Consider the following 21,081-nt stretch of genomic DNA (forward strand, 5'->3'; position numbering starts at 1 on the left):
TAATTAATGATCTATAGTATGCTGCACGCGTTTAAGCATTTACAGGGCAAGACAGCAACAGACCTGGTTCAACGTACGTATACTATAATCAAAGAGATAAAATCATTTTATTTTTAATCAAATCTCTGCAGATATCTGAAATAAGCAATTCTCCCTTAATTTGTTTTTTGTTTTTTTGTTTTTGTAAATTTGCCTGCAACCAGCAGAATTTAATAGACAGCTAGCGCAATCAAAATCGATGTAATGATTGGTCCGTCGTAGAAAATTCCAAAAATAATGAATAAATTACGATAATATAGAGCATTCGTAAGATATTAGTAGAATAGTAGATGCCATGTGTAAAACAAGAAAACTAATGTCTTTAAAAAAGTAGCTAGGAAAAATGATTGGGATAAAAGTGTTCTAGAAGGAAAAATTACGATAATTCCTCATTGTTTAATTTTGTTGTAGAAAGAATAACGACAAAATTTGAGTAGACAGTGTGTTTGAAAGTAATTGGAGAACTGGTTAAACATTAATTTAGGTAATGTTTAAAAGTTTTTTTTTAAATAAAATTAAATAGAATGAGATGGCCAGAAACCTCATGCTATTGTTTGGAAGAATTGAAATTTTTAGAAGAGAGTGAAATGGTATGAAATGGCTTTCTAAACTATCTTCTATCATCCTCAATTCATTTTTTTATTGACATTCAATTTTGAAGTCAAGGATAGAATGATATGATATAAATAATATTTTTATAAAATTAACCAAATCCTTCTCACCTGCTCTCACTTTTTCACTCCTCACCTTAAAACTGAAAATTATAATTATGTATAATTCAAATTTATTAATTTTATAATTATATTTTTAAATAATAATTAAATAAAAGTATTTATTCCTTGAATAAAACTTTTAAATAATAGAATGTTTTATTATATTCAACTTCATCCTATGCCACCACATTCTATTTTATTAATAACTGTTCGTTTCTGTTTCATCACATATTTTCAAACATATCCTAAAAAAAATAAAATAAAACCACGCTAGAAGAGGTTGCTTGCAATGATTAATCAAGTAAATTTTTTTTGGCCTGAATTTATCAAGTAATTAAACGCGCGGACTTATTTGAAGGAAAATTTAAAATTAACAATCTTTTGAAAGCCACGGATATAATCCCTTCGTTTTTTATTATAAAAAATTAATATTTTTTTACAAGTAAATATTTAAATATAAAAAAAACATTTATTATATTTTTTTTAAATTACATCTCATAAATAGATAGCATAATTAAAATACAAAACAGAAAAAAGTAAACATTAATTATAAAAGTATTTTATTCGATTTTTTTAAATTTCAAAGATATGTAGTAGGATTAATTAATTTTCTTGAATTGTTTAAATTGATTAAAATTTATTTATATTTAGAAACAGGGGGTGTATTTCTCACAAATACTCTATAATTTTTCAGAAAGTGAAGGTCATATGAATGTACTCCCTTCATTTTAATTTACAATATTTTTTAAATAAAATTTAATATACTAATAAAATTTATTAAATAAAGTTTTAATTTTGATTTTCCTAAGTAAAAATATAAATTTTAAAAAAATTCATTCATTTAATACTTTGTTTATATAAGAATATTAAAGAGAGGCAATACATATGAAAGATAATATTAAAAAATATCATTAAAAATATTATTTTTGTTAAAATATTCTATATTTTCAGACATTAAATTTTTTAAAAAATATATTATATTTTTTTAATTTTTTATAAGTTACATTGAATATATTTTTTTAAAATAACAAAAATTTAAAAACTCATTAATTTTATATAAAAATTTAATAATTTTTTAACTTTATTTTTATTAAATATATATATTTTAATATTTTTTTAATATTTAACGAGGGTCAAATAAAAAATTTATGATAAAAATTTAATAAAATAATTTATAAATAAAAAAATTATTCTTTTTCTATCCTAGAAATAGGTTCAGAAAAAGAAATTGGGACGGTGGGGAGCAATGAGCATTATTTTGGGGGCCCCCAAGGAAGGGAGTCACAAGCCCAGAAGCAACATGTGGACAACACATCGACCACCAACAAGAGACGATCAATTTGGACGGACTATTCTTCAGTGCTCCACTGTGCATCACTGTTCATACTTTTGAGACCATCAACAGCCCCACATCTTTAACGCCTACTGTCTAGTTTAAATTTAGACATTTTAAATTTTGTAGTAACACTTAATTTTATATTTCAACACATTTTTTTTATTCGATGTAGAATTAAAAATTAAAAAATATAATATCTTAAATATTACTCCTTGTGTTAAAAAATATGAGAGATTTTTAATCGAATTTCACTCTCTAATAAAATAGTTACATACTTTCAAACTAATCTTATCTTTTTATATTTACCTCTAAACATCATACGATAAATATAAAATTATTTATTAATATGAGTACTTTTTTTTTAAAAAATAATGATTACACTTTAAAATACTAAAAACATCTTATATTTTTAAATGAAAGGAGTACTTAATTAAAAATAATTGATTAACAATTATGAGTTGAAAAATTTTAAATCTCACCTACATTGAATTTAAAACGGTGCAGATCTTAACATGATGATAAGCACCAACCTTGAACAACAACAAAGTGATTCAAATTAATCGCATGCTAACTCAATAACACATGGTGAACATATTAAAAAAAAAATCAAAATTCTTGTACACATATGGGTGTCCAAGGACCAAAAATAAACTGGGAGAATCAGTAACGACGATAAATCTCACAAGTCAACAAAATGACAAAATAGTTCTACAAAATGATATAATTATTTTGAAACACTTAAAAATTTATGTGACTTTTTGCGAAATTGTATTTTTAACCCCAGCAAAATAATTGAGAGGATTGTTAAAACTTAAAGTAAAGTTATTAATTATTAATGATGAAGATAAAGTTATTAATATAAAAAGGTAGCCGCTAGGTTAGCTATGCAATAACAAGTACACTCCTCATCTTAATAATTTCAACCCAATGACAATATTTTTGGTTATAATTTTGATTTAGTTATGCAATAATAATAAAAAATTTTATATTAATAACTTTGTCTTTGTTATTAATAATTTCGGACTATGTTTTAACAACTTCACGGGTCAAAAATTCAAATAGAAAAGTAATTATTCAGCCAAAACAAGATAGTAGATTATATCAATTAAATTAAAGAAACAGCAATGTCATAATAACAGAAAATATTGGAATACTGGAAAAAAGAAAAACAAAATATCAACAGTGTCACAAATTATTCATCGGGGCAGACTTTTTCTTCGTCTTTTGCGTGTGGAGTCAACAAACTGGCTCTCTGTCTCTCAGATGATTTGGCGTGTTTTTTCCGCGTGGGTGCGTGCGTGGGGCTCTCATTATTATTTTTTAATTATTTTTTCTAAAATCACGCGTTCAAACCCACCTTCTTTCTCCAGTCAAGCGTTCCCATCTAATCATTTTCTTATGGAAGTAGAATGAATTAAAAATAAATAAATTGCCCTCCTCAACCCTAAATTTGAATATCTTGAAAATGGACATGAGGAAAGCATATGACAAGTTTGAATATGGTATTTTGGAGTTAGTTATACTCAAAATGTGTTCCTCTCCAAAATAGGTGAACAATATCATGCGCTGTGTATCTTCTGTTGTTCTTAATATATGTGTTGCAGGTGAGAAACTAGCTTCTATTACCTCAGGTAGAGGTTTCAGATAGGGAGATCCATTGCCCCCTTACTCGTTCATTCTTGTTGTTGAAGTTCTCTCCTACATGGTGAATCAAAGCCATCAAGACAGTACCATCAAGGGGATTAAACTCAGTCATTCATGCCCTTGTCTTAACTCATAGTATTATCTCCAATTTTTGGTGGGAAGGAGATCTTGGTGGGGGAGGTACACATTGGAAAGCATTTGATTTTTAACTGAGTCCAAACTGAATGGTAGAATGGGTTTTAGAGAATTCAAAAGAATGAATGATGCCCTTCTTGTTAAGATAGCTTGGTGACTAATCCAAAGACCGAGTTATGGGCTCATGTCCTCAAAAGCATTTATTTTCCAAAGACCGAATTATGCCCTTCTTGTATTTGGTTTTTTCCATTTTGTTTCAGTGCTTTGAACTCCTTGTTGCTGTACGCTTATTCAGTTTGATGCATGGGACTTTAACCAATAAAAAAAATTGCGCTCCTCAATATGAAAAAACTCAACATTACATATTATAAATATGAGAACCATCACATCATATTTTTTATAAATTTTATAAATCACAACTTTCAATTTTATAAAGTAAATTAGGTTAAAAGTATGTTTTTGCTCCTGAAGTATTTCTTGAGAAGCACTCAGCACTCTAATATTTTTGTTGAAATAATTTTATTCCTAAAGTTATTAAAACGGAACATTTTTGTCCTTTCTGTCAAATTTTCTAACAATCAATGTTGAAATTTTGATGAAAAGGGTAAAAGTGCTTTGTTTTAATAACTTTAAAATTAAAATTGTTTCAAAAAAAATGTTAGGGTGTTGATTGTTTCTCAAAAAATACTTTAAAGATAAAAATATAATTTAATTCATTAAACTGCATTTCCCTCTTATAAACATAGCTGACATATTTTTCTTTCATATTTTAATTATTTTATTTTTGCCTTCAATTTTTTTCCCATTCAATTCCCATATTTTCTAGTAACTAACACCTCTCTGTCTCTGTGCGCGCGCGCGCGCGCGCGTGTGCAATTACTAGTCTCGCTCCATTCCTTTTGCTTTCGTTGCTGCAACATATGCAACATTAATTAAGATTTAAGATCACATTTGCTTGCTAGAATATAATGAAATGAAATGAATTGAAAAAATAAAAGTAAAAATAAGATGATTAAAAGGAATAGGTGAGCACATTTATAAGAGAGAGTAATGATTTAATTCATGGAGTTGAAAATGATTCATGAAATTTTTAAAGGATGTAATGATTCTCACATTTGTAATATATATTAATGAGTTTTATCATGAAGTAGGGTGATTTGGTTCATTTTTATATTAATTTTTTCAATCCAATCCATTTCATTCCATTCTAGTAAGCAAACATGACCTAAAAGTGAAGAGTCCATGCATTCTAACAGAGGGATATTGATAATCATAACATCTCAAATGTCCCTTGAAGTTTGATGAGCTACTCAATTTGCATTATTATTCATGGCAAGTTTTTTTTACAGTCGGTAATTTGAGAAAGTTGAGTTTATTTAAATCGAGTTTAAATTACTTGAATATATAAAAAAATCCATATAAACAAACTCAATCGTAATTTCTTGAGCTAGCTGGAATACTTAAATTGTTAAATATTATTTTATTTCATTATATATTTTTATCTAATTGTAATTTTTATCTTATTTTTATATTATTTTATTGATAATAAAAAGAAATTCAGGTATTTGTATTAATCCTACTCAAGCTTGAGCTCGGCGCACAGTTTTTTAGGTTTATTCGGACAACCTGAATAATAGTGAAATAAAAAAAATCTTTTAAATTCCTAAGCTCAACCTTAAGATTTTTTAGGCTTATTTTGATTGGTCCATCAATCTTGACCCAAATAATTACTTCTAGTTTTCCCCTCCCCTTTTATCTTTTTGAAGTCCATACATTTTATTTCTTTGAGTAAATTAGCTAAAATATAGTTTTCATAAATTATAGATGAGATTTTTGAATATTTTAAAAAATAGCTCATTTATAAAGTCGATTAAATGTGATTTTTTTTATCCTTAGCATAAATATATTATTAAAACATAATATATTTTTTGTAACTAATCTTTAACTAATTGAATTATGCGTTTACAATTATTCTTTTGTCATAGAGGAGGGAAGTCTTATATGCCAATGCTTTTTTTATCTCTCCCTCTTTGTTTTTCTCAAGTATATTATGAAGCTAATATTTGACATTGAAAACTAAACTTCATCATCAAATTTTGCATTCTACATTATGCAATTCAAGATTTGAATTGAAGTTGTCTTGTATTTCATTTTTTAAAAGTTGAAGAGTATTATCTATCGTCGAATTTTCATTATCTTTACTTATCTGGGTAATATCTTCACTTAATCAATAAATCATTTGTTCATAATCTATTATTGTTGTCATTAATCATGAAATTTGTTTGAATTGCTAACAATAACACATATTATTCTCTCATTGTTCATGATTTTTTATTTTATTATTTTATGTATTTGATTTTTATAATAAGTTAAGATGCTTAGAATTTTTTTACGAACCTAGTTTAATATATTTTGGACAAATGATTATATTGTTTTTGTATTTTTGATTTACGATAGTATATCATTGATATAAAATAGTATATCACTAATATACTCTTGCATATTAATATAGTTAGACAATCAAATATAAACTTGTTTATCATTGATATATAGCCGTATATTAATGATATAGTATCACGTATTAGTAACATTAAAACAAATAATCATTTGCTTAAAATGGATTAAACAAAGTTTGCAAAAAATTTTGTAGCTTTGTTTTCCCGCCAGCATTATCTATTTTGTTGAATGTCGTCAACGTCTCTCACCTCGCATTTATCTCTTGTTATCATGACTGTGGCTCATTCGCACTGCTTTGCTTGCTTCCATCTTCCAGCTTGATCTACTTGTTTCTTTCATTGTAATTATAGCTCGTATTTGTCTCTCTTGTTCTCATGATTTTTTATGTTTTTGATTTGTTATTGTATTTACAAAAAGCGAAGTGTTATAATTGTAAAAGGGTAGTTTTGTAAATTATACATCAATTAAATATTACAAAGGCCATTTTTTAAATTTAAGAAAGGATATACTATTTTTTATTTGATCTTATGATATGAATTATGTGTGTAAAAGCCTCTATTTTTTCTCTCTTTTATTTTTTAACTTTGTTCGTAAAGAAGCTGCAAGTGAGGATAGGTTTTACAATAAATTTCCTATTTAACCCTGCAATTATTTATGAAAGGATGAGATACAGAATCAATTAAATTCTTATAAAATATCCATATAAATTATATCAACTGAAATCTCAAAATCATTACTATTTAAGTGAGTGAGATATATTTATCAAGACATGCTGAAGCATTAAGTGTCCTGTATATCCTGATATTTACATTTTACATCTAACATGATTTGTTATAGATTTTTTAATTTTCTATTAATATTAATATTGACGCAGTTTTATGATGTGCTGATAATAATGACTGGTGACTTGAAGACATCATCCACTCTGACATTCAATTTCTTTTTTTTTTTTTCCAAAACAAAACGGTCGCGAAATGTGAACTAAATGGAGAGGAACGTTAGGAATATAATCGAGCTTTTTTTTTTTTTTTTTGGGGATCGATTGGGTATATGAAAAAAGTGCGTGTGGACGCTCAGTTCTGAGTAATCAACACATATCAATCAGATATTTTGTTTTTGGCCTGAAAATCAGATAATTAAATAACAGATATGGTGGATAAGGTAGTTTAATAATAAATAAATAGATTGGAAATTGGATTACCTAATCGAATCTGTCCTAGGCAACAACTCAACGAGGAAACACTTTGCACTACACACACATCCTCCTTATCCGAAATTAAATTTAAGGAGCTTTTGTATATAATTCATATTATACAGTCAAATCAATTAAAAAGCTTAACATTTATTGTATTTTACATTATGATCAGTTTATTATATTTATTAAAAATATATTATTGTATATCAATAATAAACCTCTTAATAAACTCTTGTATATTAATAATAAACCTTTTTATATTAATATGAACCAGTCACATTCTTAATTTTTCAAAAATGTGGCCCATGTTTTTGAGACAATTTTTTTTTTTTACTAGTAGCCCAATTTATCCTAAATTGAATGTATAATCACTTCTAATTAAGGGGTCGAAAAGTGTCATGCTTTAAATCTCGCAGTTCCACTGACTTTTTAAGCTATCTTGAGGGTTATGACGATGAGCTAAATCAAATTCCAAACACATGCACTAAAATAATACACTTGGAAGAAGCAACCGGGGAATATGCTGAAGAATCCCATCTTAATTAGTCCTTCTCCTTAATGGGCTTCAAATAAAACCTGGCAGTACAAGATAGGGCTGTGCAGAAAAACCTCAAACCCGGTCTGTTTGGTCCGACCCGGTGTGACCCGGTCCAACCCGGTCTTGAAAAATTCAACCCGAACAAAAGACTGGACTGAACGGGTCAGACTGCACATACGGGTCAGACCAGACTAGAGACTGCTCTTTCGGACCAATCAGTCCGGCCCGGTCCAGGTTATTTTTTTAATATTAAATATTAAATAATATAATTATTTACAAAAAAAAAAAGATCTTACTTAGTTGAGCCCAGTAACAGTACCCTCACACCTCACGTGCATGCTTCAGACTCGGTCTCTGAACTCTGAAGTCTGATAGCCTCATTTGTCATTTCTCCATTTCTCCATATCGCATGAAAATATGATTATAGGGTAATTTAGACAAAAATAAAATACAAGAGATAAAAAAAATGAAAATCTTACATTTATAATTAACACAAATCTCTAACTAGCTCTTTGACACTTGCAAGAATAAAAAAAACAGTAGTAATATTTGTAGGTATTGAATAGTATGACACCTTTTTTGTACTTCATATAATACACGAGAAAGATGATTATTTATACTCTAAAAAACTGAAAGAAACATAATTAATCTCATAACAAGGATCATGTGCAATTAAATAGTGCTTGCTTTGAAACTCAAACGGTAGTAAGCTTATGATATTGATACAAGTGAATAGGAAAGGGGATATGAGGACCTTTTTTTTTTGAAGATAGTTGGATTCAAAAAACTAGACTGGTCCAGTAACCCGGTGGACCAAGTCCAACCCGGTCCAGGTCCCGGGTCCAACAAGACTAGACCAGTCTTTGGACTGAAAATTCTAACCCGGTCTCCATTCAGACTAGACTTCGGGTTGACATCCAACCCGGTCCAGTCCGGTATTTGTGCAGCCCTAGTACAAGACAGCGAAAGAGAACTCACAACTTATAATTTTTTTTATTGTAATTATATTTTTACCTCAAGAAAACCTTAAAAGACTAAACTAGAATCAATAATTCAGACAATTCGAGCTTATTTAAGTCAAACCTGAACCTCATGAAAACTTGAATGGCTAAACCTGGCTTGAATTCATTCGGGTTTTTGGTGGTCCGAATGCCATCATTTTTATTTTAAAAATTAATTTTAATTTAATTTTTTACTTTAAAATTAATTATTTTTATTTTATAAAAATATATAATATATTTTTTAATACTTAAATGATGTATAAGATTTAAATTTGGGTCTTAAAATCTAAAAATCAATATTAAAATATATTTTAAATACTATTTTAAAATATTTTATATATTAAAAATAATAAAAACATAACAACATGAATATTTTTTAATTTCTTAAAAGTATCTATCGTAATACACTTAAATATATAGTATTTTAATATAAAATAACCTAAAAATTAAAAAAATAATTAATATTTATTATATTTTATATGCTTTCTAAAAATATAATTTTTTATTTGGTTATTCAGGTCAAGGTTAAGCCCAACCCAATTAGGATTTCATTTCTATTAGGACTAGTATTAAAAATTATTATTTTATTAAACTTAGTCCTAGCCTTTTTTAAACTTATTTAGGTTAGCTTGTTGAGCTTAACCTAAATTACTGCCCCTAAACTAAACAAGTGTAGTTATATGACATATATATCCCAAAAATTTAAAAGCTTTGTGAATTAAAAAAAAAAGATTGCATTACAATGGGAGTTGGGTTTAATGAGATAAACTAATTTCTCATAATGTGGTGAATTAATATTATAAGCAATATACCTACATTTAGTATCTGTCTTGCCTTGAACATGGTTGCTTTCAATAAAACCATAGCATCTACAATAGTAATAATAATAAAAAGATTACATTGTCAATTTTTTTTTCAAATTTACTCGGTAACTAGATAGGAGAGTTGTATAAAAAAAATAATTCCAGATCACTAAGAGACAGCTGTGGAGTCAACTTAGGACTAATATTCTAATTTATTGAGATATTGTATCGAAAGTCGCAACTCATGCTTCAGAGATCTCCAATCAATAACGTTTGAATCATAAATAGAAAACTGATAATGATACGAAAATAATGACTTTTTAGGATGATAAGTTATATACATACATGACAAAATTGAGATAAATCTAATAGCAAGAAAAGAATTAGTTTCCTAAAGAAAACCAAGTTGTTCAAAGAGAACACAGTTTTGTCGGATATGCACAAACTAAGTGCTTTAATCCGCAAATTTACATCGTTGAAAGAGCTGGGGATAAGATTGGCGGGTCCCATTTATTGAGGGGAATATTCGTTGTATGGTGTGATAAATGTACTAAATAACCATTCCGAGGTCGATTCAGTCTGGATGTTGAGTTTCAAATCAAGAATGGCAACAACAAAAAAAGATTGTGTATCAACATTGTTTGCGTTACAACAACATTGTCTGGATTTTGCTTCCCTAAGGTACTGATTAATTTAACTGAGTGTAATCAAACAACATTGTAGTCGTAATAAAGGGCACTGCACTATGGGCTACTGCATTGATCATTGAAACGATTGCGTCTCTCGGTACAGTATGAATTGTGATGAATTGGGTGGGTCCGAGGAGAGGGAGGGTTAAGGTGAATTGTGAATAATCTTATGATTTAATCACTAACAACTATTGGTTTGATTTGCAGGAACATAAAAGGATAAATGCTTTGGGGATTGAGAGATGGTGCAAGCTGATTCTCCATTTGTGGTTTAAGTATTGGCGATTAAAAAAGTTATTGCAATCCTAAACGAGCAAAATGTTGAAGCTGTTGATACAAAGCCTGATTGTGCAGATTTTTTTCTGGCGCTATAAGAAGAAATTAATAACAGGGGCTGAATGGAGAGGCAAGTGGGAGATGAAGGAAGTTTTAGATTCTTTACCTAAATGTTTTGGTTTTGTTATTAATCTTTCATCTAGAAAGGGTATTGAAGTAGTTGATTGAGCAGTGTATCTTGTAGAAAGAGGTCGTCCCCTTTTGCATAAGTTATCTCACCAACGGGCCCTTTGATTAATATTTTGACCAATGATTTGAAACCCTTTTTCCCACTTTTTTGTTAAAGGAAGGCAGGTTGGAGACTGAAAGGTGTGGCGTTGGTTAATGCGTTGTTGCAGCATAGCTGATGACTGTTTTTGTTTAATATTGTTTTTATACTATTCTCTAATTTTCTTTTTGCTGTTTGTTTCAACTGGCAAAACTTATTCTTGTTCTTTTGGTTTGTGTTTGTGTTTAGTTCTTTCTGTACAAGATCTTGAGTGATTTTTTTTTTTTTGGGGACAAACATAACTTTGGCTCAATACACTTTGTGTTTTGTCATTAATCCTTATTTTTTTTTAATATTTTAAATCTCTTCACTTTATTCATAAAAGGAACTAAAACATTCAAAAACAAAAATATAAAGACTTAAAACACCCAAAAAAAAACGAAAATCAATAACAAAACATGAACAAAATATCAGAACTTAAAATTATTTTTTTTTCTTTTGTTTGCTTTGATTATTAGTGTGTAGAGTCCATTTTTTCAATGATTAATAAAATTGTGTTTTTGCCAAAACAAATATTTTCACATAAATATCAAGTTACGAGTCGCGGAGTAGAAATTTTTTCCTGAACTAATTTTCTAAAACAGACTATCAAGAAACGAGGACTGCTTATCCCGCAATATAAATAACCTTTGCAGGGCGGACGTCTCGTTTGTTGGAAAGAAAACAACCTCATTATTTGAACATCTTGAAATTGCCTGATTTAGCACATCACATGAATTCAAGATTTCAACTAACAGCCCAGTTACGGCTATTTACAGTCCTCATCTAGTTCCGTCCTTTTCTTTTTCTTTGGAATTGTGGATCGTCATACCAAGTAAATGACAACACAACACAGGTGCACGCATAATATATGTATCCTATCAAATGCAGAAGTGCCATTTTGGAACAGGGAGGCTAGGGTAGCTAAAGGAAATATTTTTGCTGACTAGAAAGCATAATGTTACCTTTTTCTTAAAAAAAATGGTCAATAACTCGAAAGCATAATGTTAAAAAAGGCTATGCTTACCATAAATAAGGTCAAGGGCAGGTAGAACGAAGGCTAAAACATTGGTTGGACCATCATAGGTTTTTCAAAGGGGAATAGCAGAGATCAACGAGATGAACTTTTCTCTTTCAATACAACTCAACTATCTTCACTCGCCATGAGCTGATCCAAGAAAGGTCCTACAAAACTGGATTAGCACCAATTTCCCTTCAAGAAGTAACTCTTTCTATTGTCGTCTCTTGTAATATATATAGGGAGATTCATCGGTTTACTCATGCAGACTTCAACTTGGCCGATGTAGAAGCGAGATAGGAAAGACTTGTGTGTCCCACAAACAGCAAAAATACTCCTAAAAGACTTAGTGTTTTGAGTGTGGTGAACAGGTCCAGCTGCACAAAAACACACGTGTAGTCAATAAACAGAAACTTCTAGGAAAATTGGGAAGATTTTCAACTCAATTGCCCTGTCAGAAGAAAAATGGAACCACAAAATAAACAAACATTCCACCAATATATGCATCATATACGATAGATGACATAGATTAATGTCATTAGCCTACTAGTTAACCATGACATACACTAAAAATTACCCTTCTCATCAGGAATTAACCACCTCTGATACAAAATACTTCAAAACACCGAGTAGAAACTGACAGAAAAATGCTCAACTGCTCTGTTCAGGATTAATATGAAAAGTGACCTACCTTCAACCAGAAAAGTGTATAAAGCAACAGAACTGCAGCAATGCCAAGATGGAACAGAGCAGCATAGAGAGCATTTACTGATGAAGCAGGGAAGTTCTTCAGGTTCACTCCTAATCGTAAAAGCTGTAAATGATATCAGACAGAATGAATACTGTTACCACCTACCCCACAGGAGGAATGTGAACCACGATAAAAGCAGGTACAAAAAATATATGCAAGTAATTGGGAATGTTTCATCAACATTGAACAATCCCTACGCTTCACAATCATAAGTAGCAAAAGAGTACTCAAAATATGAAGAACATTAGCCGAGTAGTTAGATAAAAATGATGTCAAGATCACTAACTGAGACCAAGGTTATTTTACTTTCATCAAAGATTTCAAATAACTTGAATCTACCAGCCATCATATTTTGTTCCAATTATCCCAAACACGCACATGGAGATTATTGAGGATTATAGGACTCACACCAACCAAAAAACCAATAAGTGGCAAAAGGGTCAAAATCAAGAAAGCTAGCGAGATTCTGCGGTGGTCGCTTTTCAGGAGCCCTGAATAAGTGGGTTATCTCTTCTTTGGGTCCATATCTTGAATAAGGATCAACAGGTGGAGCAGGAGGGCGAGCTCCCTTTTCAGGTGCATCTGGAAGATCTAAATCAACATGGCCCAGAGGCTGCAAGAAAGAGTTCTCCTGAAAAAAAAAAAGATAATAAAATAAAAGCTCAGACGGTCAGTATAAAAGTGAAGGAGGGAAATTAAAAGAAAGCTTGTAGGGCCAGACACCATGGCAGCATCACCAACAGTCAGCTCAATGTCATATCTGCCTGAGAGATAAAAGAATTTTTCCACCAAGCCAAGAAAATCCTACAAGTCAGAATTAAAAAAAAATGTGAGGAAAACAAAAACTATAAAAGTAGATGAATATAAACTGACCTTTATGGACAAATATACGAATTCTGCTTATGTGTAATAGCTAGTTACTACAGGATGTAACAAATGAAAAAAACAGTACTCAAGAGAACTCCAAGCCAAGACAATAATAAAACATGTGACAAGAGAAACTTAACAAGAATGATCTCAAACTTCTGGCCAGTATTCCCAACCACAAAGATGTGTTCAACCTTAGTCTCATGTCTCAACTTAAGAAATGCCTGCAGAACAACAAAATCCTCAATAAAATAAGTGGTGAAAATAATTCATTCAGAAGGTTTAATGTTAATTACTAACCTGATGTGGCTTAAAAGCACGACCATTAGGCATTGTCAATTGAAATGACAAACGCAACTTCTGCAGGTGGTTAGCTGAGAGTGAAACAACATTATTTCTAGACAAATCCAACCTGGATAGGAAAAAGCAGGATGTAAAAAGCCAATTGAAACCCAAAAAGCCACTCAAATACAAAATAGCACTTCATATGTATCATTCAAACTTCAAACATGAAATAGAATGATGAGAAATTGTTTTACTTATCACTTATCAGAAATCAGTACTGCCACGGATATAACGGCTCATAATTTTTTAAACATAACTTGAAACATACGTTTTTCTGGTTTCAACACTTCCAAATCACTGTCGAGAACAGCAATTTCTGCATTGCCAACTTTATTGATTCCAGTGACATATACTGGCACGTGAATTTGGCCTCCAGTGGCATATATTTTATCATTATGAGATCCATGAAGCACCATCTACAAAATAGGTTTTAAATACAATAAATATGCCCTGATGCAACTGAAAGGAAAACAAATAAGTAAATTAAACAAGAAGGAATACCTCAAAAACAAATATATAAGTTCCCAAATCCACATGCTTTGAGAGAAAACTGAAGACATGAAGTCCACTTGTTGAGTCATACTGGAGCTCCTATATCATGCAAAAGGTACAGGGTAATCACAAAATGGAAAGTGAGATCCTTCAAAGAGGTAACTAAGTTTTCTGAGAGAGAGGGAAAAAATCTCACACCCTGCTCCTGGAAATAAGGCATTGCTCACCTTACTCTCAATAATAGATGAATCTTCAGCACCAGATCTGAATGCTCGAACAAGTTTAACCGTTAAAGGTGGTGCAGCTGAACCAAGCACTGTATTCACCTTAACCTGATTAATTTTGAAATGTGTTTGTCAAATTTTGTCAACAGAAAATGACAAGAATCAACACTGCACAGCCGCAAATCTAAGATTAAAGTTGTCAAGAGCCCAAAACAGAAATGCAAGTGACTGGCTGAGGGAAAATGTAATGATAATGATGGGGGAAAAGCAGAAGGGCAAGCATATGAGGTGACTGAGGCCCAGAATAAATAAAAAATATTTTCCAACGTCATCAGGCATGGGGCATGACACCTAAATGCTTGCCTTAATCATGGCATTCAGAAACTCATTAAATCCCAAATTCTAAGAGCTACCTAACTTTTGTAACTTCAGTGATATAAAACCAACAGTTTAAAAATCCTAACTCAGTTGCATACCTTAAGCAAGTCTTCATTGGTTAATGAAAAAACAGTGTCAGGAAGAGACAGTATCAATGGGGTGGCAACCCTACAGTTACACCATAAGAGATTCAGTTTATATGCATTTTTCAATTATAATGAAGAGGCTAATCAATCAGAGAAGAAGAATATAAATATAATACCATTAAACTGTAACTATGCAATTGATTTTAAAAGGGTACTCACCTGCTATTCTCTAAAAAAGCTAATGATTCTATTTGATTGAAGAAATCCTTTGCATCTCCTGGGATTCCAATGCCCAGGAAGAATTTTGCCAAACCCAATATTTTATCTGCTGGAAGCTGGAAATATAAAAAACCAAAGCATTAATAGAACATCTTTCAAAGACTAAGAAATAAAAGTAATCCCACACAGTCCACGCACATTCAATTTTTCAGAAGTTATGTCAGAAAATGCTGTAAGCCCCCGCACAACCGAAGCAGTCGTGGAAAGAGAACCTTGATACTCACGTCCACCAACAATTTTCTCATCAAAGTAAAAGGTCCCATCATCTGAAAATAGACAACATGCTCATCTAAGACCACTGTAATTATGCATAAAGCTTAGCACCAGGACAAGAAAATGCAATGACTACAAATGGAGAAAAGTGACAATTATTGCTCAAGTCTAGATTATCAGGTAGCACCAAATACCAAATAGCTTTATCCCCAGTCCCCACGATAAAAAAGTGATAAAAATATTAGAAGTTAGGAGGAAGAGGGGCTAGAACTAGGAATGTTAACAATCTACAAGTATCTTCTAGCTACATTAAGGCACTTGATATCGAACACGCAGTAATTTCACTCATACTCAACCCTACAAGAGAATTAGAAGTTCATGTACACAAGAAACAAAAAGCCTTTTGATACGAGAATTTTAAGAGGTCCATTTACTTCCTTCAGCCACCAGCCTACTTAGTTCATTAAAACATAATTTGACCACCAATAACAAGGTCCCGTTGCAGAAAAACAGAGAATGGAGGTCAAGAAAATAGAAATCCCAAAGAAAAGCCATAATTTTACAACATATTAGGATATGTCTATAATCATAGTTAAATAACATTAAAAAAAGGAAAAAGTACAACGCAAGGTCAACATGAACACCAAACCTAATGAAGCTTAGAATGCACTAACGTTATGAGCAATAGAGCCTATCCAATACAAAATCATAAGATTAGAAAAGGACTTCATTGCCACTACATCCATAATATAGATTTCTAAATTAATGTATAATTTAAAAAAAAAACATTGAATGAGGAATTAGATAAACATACCATATTTCTCAATGCTGTCAAAAAGCTTCAATATATCATTTTTCACCATATCAATCTGCCAATATGGAACTAATGTAAGATACCAATAAAAGCGCCCATAAAGATATGATTGCACGATACAACAGAGAGAAGCAGCAGCATTGGCATGGCATCAATCAAATTACAGGAATATTACTCTCTAATTGTCATGTCTACAGCAGCATTTTCACGGGCAAGCCTGCTCTCTCACTCCTCTTCCCCTTCTATCTCTCATGCTCATGTACACACAGTGATTAAATATCAGAAGAGATTCACTATTTCACTTTAAGCCCCTTGAGGAAGGCTTCTTTAACCTTGCCACTCTTTGGTTTGGATCAATTCGCTTTGGCCCCATCAGATGATGATGAAAGTCATATTCAGTTCACAGTTTGTTGGTGTCTGAACAGTTCACTTAAAATATTCTAAGGAAAATTATTATTAATCAAAACTCAAAAAGCTTAACTAACTAACTACAATGACTTTCTAGATTTAAGATTATCATCAAAATAGTCAAGCATCAATGCTGTTCAAATTTAACTTGCTAGCACTGCCTGTAAGCTTCATCAAATAAATTTCAGCACAATATATGCAACTACCCTATGTCATTGATTTTTAAAATTGCACATTTTAAAGATCCCAAACTTTACCCCAGACCGATCAATTTCAGAAGATGCTAGTGAGATCACCCCAGCAAATGCTTCAAGTGCTAATCCTGCAACATGCATGTTAAAAACAAGTTACTAATTATGAGTATGGATTATATATCACAAATACCATTGGGATCCAATGGCTCAAGCTAGCCTAGCCCTAGCTTGACAAAGACACAGAGAGAGAAATATTAACACATATAATTACCGGCAGCATAAGTACTAGACTCAGGGTTATCAGGGCTGTAGCGCCATCTTCCATCACTCTGGCTTAGCGCCTGCCAATAATGCATGACATTAACTCTTAACTCAGGTTTCCACATTAGGTTTTGAATTGTGATTGCAGCAAAAGAAAATGATATGAACGGGTTGTGGTTCTATATCCTAATGCAAACATATATAGAAACTTAAAGAAAAATATGATAAAAAAAACCTTGATTGATTGAAATGTCCCATCACCATCAGCAAGAAGCACATCAACATTAGGAGTCTGATCCTGCAAACAACACTGGGAGATCAGAAGCAATTATAGAAACATATATTACATTGCTTTGTGGCAGCAACAGTACTGAATTCTTTGGGGGAGGGAGGACATTAACAGAACTGAAAAAAAGTCTCAGAAGAGAGATATCTCTGTAATAATAGCTAAAATGTCTAAAGAACATTGAAGGGAAGAAAAAAAAAATACTCACTTGCACAATTAAATAAAATCCCAAGAATTACCTTTATAAGAACCAGACTTCCTATTGAGTAGTATATGTCGAACAACGTACTTGCATCACTGACAGTGGCTTGCAGTCTTGAAGCAATATTCTTAACAAGTAAAACAAATGCCAACGTCAATTTTGAGATTCAAACACAACGATGAAAGTTTCACAGGCAACAACATTTAAGCTGCAACAAACGAAATAATGGGCATGGCATGCAGGTACCTTGAGAACCTTCTCATCGACCTTGCATTTCAATTTTCCATTAACTTTTAAGGCATAGAACACATCCTTTGGAGGAGATGATGACCCAAGAATCTCCATTACTTTTTGACAAGCAGTTGTGCTCACATCAGGCTTCTTTTCTATTGCAAGAATCTCATAAATGCTCAAGGCCTCATATGTATCTTCTAAACTGATAAGTGATAATGCAAGATTATAATTAGTTGCCTATCAAAGCGATACAAACCAAAGAGATTAACTGATGATATACGGCGCCTAAGTATTGTCCCTCCAAACTATCAGAGAAAAACAAATAAGATTTGGCGTCAATCTTTTTTTTTTTTTTGACCAAATGTACGTCAATCTCGATACATCAGAAAAATATTGGAATCGCCAAAAAGTAATCATTTTTTTTTTTGGTGCTTTCAAAATGTAATTGGCGTCGAGAACAGTTCGCGGCACAAGACTCTCTCACCAATCCTCCGTTCTCCAAGGGAAGCTGGAGGACGGATATTAGCATCCTGAGATTAAAAAGGTTTAACTAGGGTTTAGTTCACCTGGGATAGGATCCATTAATAGGCGCGAAGAGCTCTACGGCCACAGTTCGATGAGAATCCGAGATCGGCTCGTAAATCACCGCCGCTTTACAGATCGAAATAGCCAGAAGCAACGCCAGAAATACAGCTAGGATTCTGGCCATTCCTGCACCAATAACAGATAATTTCAATTATCAGCATATGAGCATAGGAATGGCTTCATCAGTAATTTGCATGTGGATCAGTTAAGGTTTAATTGTGAAGAAGGGGGTCAAATCATACGTATATGAAACATGATATTGCGGGCCTAGTAACTCAGCGCTTGCACTTCTTCGATGGCGACGACTTACACTGGGATATAGTTCGGGTTTGTGTCCTGAGGGTCATAGAACTTGAGAACTAGGCGAGATACTAGACAAGGGGGAGGAAACGACTCAGGAGTCTCCGCACTAAATTCCAATTCCCAAAATGTCCCTGAGTTGCCATTTAATTACCGTGCACGTTTAAAAGCGCTCCATTCAATTAAAAAATATAAGGCATTTTTAACTAAATCTCACCTCCCAATAAAATAATTATTTACTTTTCAACTAATGCCATATTTTATATTTATTTTTATTAAATATTTTATAATAAATATAAAGTCATTATCAATAGGGATATTTTTTTAAAAAAAGATAATAATTATACCTCAAAAGACTAAAAATACCTTACATTTTTTAATATCTAACTCCTTAAAAATATTTTATATTTTTAACAGAGGGAGTGTATAATGTGACAGTCACAACTCATCATCATAGTAATTGTATAACTAACATTTGTTGGGTATAGACTCTTCTATTAAAAAATATAAAACATTTTTAATTAAATTTTAATCTTAATAAAATAATTATTTATTTTTAAACTAATTCTATTTTCTTATATTTATCTCTATTTAATATAGTGTTTCACCTTAAAAAATATAAAGTAATTTATTCAATATTAGTATTTTTTTAAAAAATAATGATTATATTTTAAAAAAATTAAAATGCTTTACATTTTTTAACACTCAATTATTTAAAAAATACTTAGGGAAGGAGCAACCAATATTTGGCCCAAAATATAATTAATATAAAATATGAAAAAACAATCAAATAATGTGACTTATTGTTCGCATCGAGTAATGAAGTAAATATATGAAAAATATTTTCTGCAATATTTACATCAAATTACATTGTTTATAAGTTATAAGAAAGCAAGAGTAGTCACTATTATTGTTTGAAAAGTCAATGTACTTTAAAACATTAGTGCCCATGGTTCTTTTTTATTTAATAAATGCGTGAAAAAAATATAAAAATGATACAAGAACGAATTGAATTTTAAAATTATACAATAACAATTTAAATAACTATATAATTATAAAGTATTACTATAATAATCAAATATGCTATGTTAGCTGTTCAACTAAATGGATATAAGTTTTTGTAATTAATCATAACCATTAATGAATTATCAAATATATCTAATATCAAGGAAAAATCAACCATAGATTAAATAAAGACACGTTTGTTATTTATTTTTTAAAAAGAAAATTGGTTATCCGCTTATCTAATATCTATCAAGTATCTACTAGTTCATTTTTAGCCAATTTTAACGCTGGATGTAATTTCCCGGCTTGCCGATTCAAGCTCGTGACTTTCACAGATAATGGCAAGAGACTTTACAAATGAGCCACAAGTTGACATGGCACACTGGATGAAATTTCATAAACACCTCTTGTTCGTGATACTCATTGTTGTGGAAGCTTTCCAGTTTTTAGCGCCCATGCTTTTGGCTGAATTTTTTTGTTAAAAGAAAAACAAAAGAGCCTATAGTCTACTCATTCCATGGAAGTATAGGATGCACATTGTAATTGCAAATGAAATATGTAACTAGTCCAGCTGATCTCAAATCTCAATCCCAGTCTCAAATTTTATAGCATCGAGTATAAGATTCGGGATCTAATTATCGCTGCCAATCCAAAAATTATGAAACCAATTTTTGGACCAAGGACAAAAATTATGAGAACTTTGATGAACTAAAATATGCATGCAATCAGCCACACAAATCAATGGGCGTAATTTTTTAGGTATAATTGATTATAAAAAATTAATTAAAATAATTAATTTTTATTATAACTAATTTGGATATTATTCTTTAAAGTTGATTTTCATTAAATTAAAAGTATTTGGGTGATTTTGTCAAACTTAATTTTAAATATATATATTACCATAAAAGAAATTACTTATTAAAATGTAAATATTGATAAAATTATTTATAATGTTGTTAAATTTTTTGAACTCTATTTTGCAAATAAAATTAATTTTAGCATAAGA

General features: G+C 30.9%; 1 pseudogene; it reads right to left on the reverse strand.

Annotated features, from left to right (window-relative positions):
• Window positions 1-11,990: 11,990 nt before the first annotated feature.
• LOC129295323 (dolichyl-diphosphooligosaccharide--protein glycosyltransferase subunit 2-like) lies at window positions 11,991-19,160 on the reverse strand (annotated as a pseudogene).
• Window positions 19,161-21,081: the final 1,921 nt, after the last annotated feature.

Source organism: Prosopis cineraria, unplaced genomic scaffold (genome assembly GCF_029017545.1).
Source record: "Prosopis cineraria cultivar Desert tree isolate PC_DT_omini unplaced genomic scaffold, ASM2901754v1 PC88, whole genome shotgun sequence".
Classification (NCBI taxonomy): Eukaryota; Viridiplantae; Streptophyta; class Magnoliopsida; order Fabales; family Fabaceae; genus Prosopis; species Prosopis cineraria.